Source organism: Mandrillus leucophaeus, unplaced genomic scaffold, assembly GCF_000951045.1.
Source record: "Mandrillus leucophaeus isolate KB7577 unplaced genomic scaffold, Mleu.le_1.0 Scaffold429, whole genome shotgun sequence".
NCBI lineage: Eukaryota > Metazoa > Chordata > Mammalia > Primates > Cercopithecidae > Mandrillus > Mandrillus leucophaeus.
The window spans coordinates 69,556-73,111 of record NW_012104576.1 but is presented as its reverse complement, the minus strand read 5'-3'; the positions used below and the strand labels follow the sequence as shown (position 1 = coordinate 73,111).

Sequence of the window (3,556 nt, the reverse complement as noted above, 5' to 3'; positions counted from 1 at the left end):
TTACATGCGTGAGCCACTGCAGCCAGCCGTGTTTGTGTTTACTTTTGCATTATTAAATAATCTTATATTCTTTACTTGGTTTGTGTTATATTAAGCATTTACAATATATATCAAGTATATCAGAATATCTAAATAATATACTTTGAATTCCAGTGGTTACAGATGAGGCCATCAGCACCTTTAATGTGCCTCTCACCTTCTTTCCTTTTCAGTTTTTTCTTGGGTGTGTCATTCTACATTATCAGGGCATATAACATTTATATCCTGTCACTCTAATCTCTGTATTTGTTTTATTCTTAGTTCAGCTATCAAATTTATTCAGTGCTCATTGTCAGCTCTTTTTTGTGAAATTTCCTCAAAACTATCCTGTTTCCTCAATAAGAAATCATGAGCAAGATATTCCCTGAGTTTTTAGGTGTTCAGAACTGTTTGTAGCTTTTATGCTTTATTCTCTAAGGACATCTTGGTTGAATGGAACATCTTTTGCTTATATTTTCTTTCCTTCAGTATCTTTAAAATGTTTCTCTAGTGTCTTTCAGTGTTAGATATTGCATTGGAGAAATCTGAGGCTAGTATGACTTTAACCACTTTTATTTTTCTTTTTAAGTTTTAAAGTCTAATAAATTTTCTAGGTTATGTCTTGTGTGGAGCATTCTGTGTCAGTGTTTCTTGGCACAAAATATATGTTACAGTATTTTTCATCCTCCCACAAGAAAACCTTCCTGAATTATATCTCTGTAATTATATTTCTGAATTAATCTTCTCTTGTTTTGGGTTTGTTTAGGAATTTCAATTATGCATATATTGGATTCCTTTTGCCATCCTCTCTAGCTATAATCTCCCTTCAAGTTTGTGGGTCGATTTTTTTTTTTTTTTGAGACGGAGTCTTGCTCTGTCACCTAGGCTGGAGTTCTGTGGTGTGATCTTGGCTCACTGCAAGCTCTGCCTCCTGGGTTGACACCATTCACCTGCCTCAGCCTCCCGAGTAGCTGGGACTACAGTCGCCTGCCACCATGCCCAGCTAATTTTTTGTTTTGTATGTTTTAGTAGAGATGGGGTTTCACTGTATTAGCCAGGATGGTTTCAATCTCCTGACCTTGTGATCCGCCTGCCTCGGGCTCCCAAAGTGCTGGGATTACAGGCGTGAGCCACCGCACCCGGCCGCGGGTTGATGTTTTTAATCAGTTTGAGGAAAATATCAGTCATTATCTTTGTGAATATCGTTTCTCTTGTATTCTCTTTTTTTAAGGACTCTAGCTGTAAGTTTTTTAGATTTTTTGATCAAGTTTCACATGTCTATTATACTCTTACTTGTTTTTCCCTCTCTGTTTCAGTTTAGGTATTTTCTTTTTTTTGTTAGTTTTTATTTCATACTCTTAAACTTAACTCTGCAATCCAACTAGGCATGGAAGAGAATAAGGAAAATATGGAACCCAAAGAACTGCAGCAAGAACACAATGATTATAGGATGCTGTGAGCAAATGGGGTGGAGGGTGCTCTCTTGAACTACAGGAGGAATGGTTTGATGGTTAAGATAAAGCACAAGTCAAATTTATTAGAATTGTCCACAGTCAGTCATGGTGATCTTCTCACTGTTCTTGCCATTTCTGGATGCAGAGCACTCTATGGCCTGCATGATATTAATGCTATTATTTACCTTGCCAGAGAGCACATGCTTGCCATCCAACCACTGAGGTCTTCGCAGTGCAGATGAAAAACTGGGAACCATTTGTGTTGGGTCCAGCATTTGTCACGGACAAGATGCCAGGACTTGTATGCTTCATAATGAAGTTCTCATCATCAGATTTCTCCCTATAGATGGACTTGCCACCAGTGCCATTATGGTGTGTGAAGTCACTACCCTGACACATAAACCCTGGAATAATTCTGTGAAAGCAGGAACACTTATAACCAAATGCATTCTTTCGAGTGCTCAGAGCATGAAAGTTTTTTGGAACTTTGTCTGCTAACAGCTTGAAGGAGATGCAGCCCAAGGGCATACCATCCACGGTGATGTCAGGGCTCTGGGTGGTGTCAGTGTCTACAAAGACAGTTTAGATATTTTCTATTGATCTGTCTTCAAGTTCACTAATTCTGTGTTCTGCTTTGTGGTGAAAACATTTAAAATCTACTCTTTTAATAATGCTCTAGAATAGTGTTTTTCAAACTTTAACATACAAAGTTGTTACCTGGAATCTTGTTTTTAAAAAATTTTTATTTTAGGTTCAGGGGTACATGTGCAGATTTTTTATATAGGTAAATTTCGTGTTATGAAGGTTTGTCATATGATTATTTCATCACCCAGGTAGTAAACATAGTATGCAATAGGTTGTGTTCTATTCTCACCCTCCTCCCACTGTCCACCCGCATGTAGGCCCTAGTCTATTGTTCCCTTCTCTGTGTTCGTGTATACTCAGTGTTTACCTCCCACTCATAAGTGAGAACATGCAATATTTAGTTTTTATTTTTCTATGTTAGTTCACTTGGGAAAATGGCCTCCAGCTCCATCCATGTTACTGTGAAGGACATGATCTCATTCTTTTTTATGGCTGTGTAGTATTCCATGGTGTATATGTACCACATTTTCTTTATCCAGTATAGCATTGATGGGCTTTTAGATTGATTCTGCGTCTTTGCTATGGTGAATAGTGCTGCGAAGAACATATACATGCATATGTCTTTATGGGAGAATGATTTATATTCCTTTGGATATATACCCAGTAATGGGATTGCTAGTTGGATATATACCCAGTAATGGGATTGCTTGTTGAATATATGCCCAGTAATAGGATTGCTGGGTTGAATGGTAGTTCTGTTTTAAGTTCTTTGAGAAATTGCCAGACTGTTTTCCGCAATGGCTGAACGAATTTACATTTCCACCAGCAGTGTATAAGGGTTCCCTTTTCTCTGTAACCTTGCCAGTGTCTGTTATTTTTTGACTTCTAAATAATAGTCATTCTGACTGGTGTTAGATGGTGTCTCATTGTGGTTTTGATTTGTACTTCTCTAGTGATCAGTGATATTAAGCTTTTTTTCATATGCTTGGCTGAGTGTATGTTTTCTTTTGAAAAGTGTTCATGTTCTTTGCTTACTTTTTTTTCTTTTTTTTCTTATTATACTTTAAGTTCTAGGGTACATGTGCACAACGTGCAAGTTACATATGTATACATGTGCCATGTTGGTGTGCTGCACCCATTAACTTGTCATTTACATTAGGTATATCTCCTATTGCTATCCCTCACCCCTTCCCCCTCCCCACAATAGGCCCCGGTGTGTGATGTTCCCCTTTCTGTGTCCAAGTGATCTCATTGTTCAATTCCCACCTATGAGTGAGAACATGCGGTGTTTGGTTTTCTGTTCTCGCGATAGTTTGCTGAGAATGATGGCTTCCAGCTGCGTCCATGTCCCTACAAAGGACTCGAACTCATCCTTTTTTATGGCTGCATAGTATTCAATGATGTATATGTGCCACATTTTCTTAATCCAGTCTGTCACTGATGGACATTTGGGTTGATTCCAAGTCTTTGCTATTGTGAATAGTGCTGCAATAAACATA

At 38.1% G+C, this 3,556-nt stretch overlaps 1 pseudogene; it reads right to left on the bottom strand.

Moving 5' to 3' along the window:
- Positions 1–1,555: 1,555 nt before the first annotated feature.
- The window catches only part of LOC105549002, a 10,947-nt pseudogene continuing 8,946 nt past the window's right edge, over positions 1,556–3,556 (bottom strand).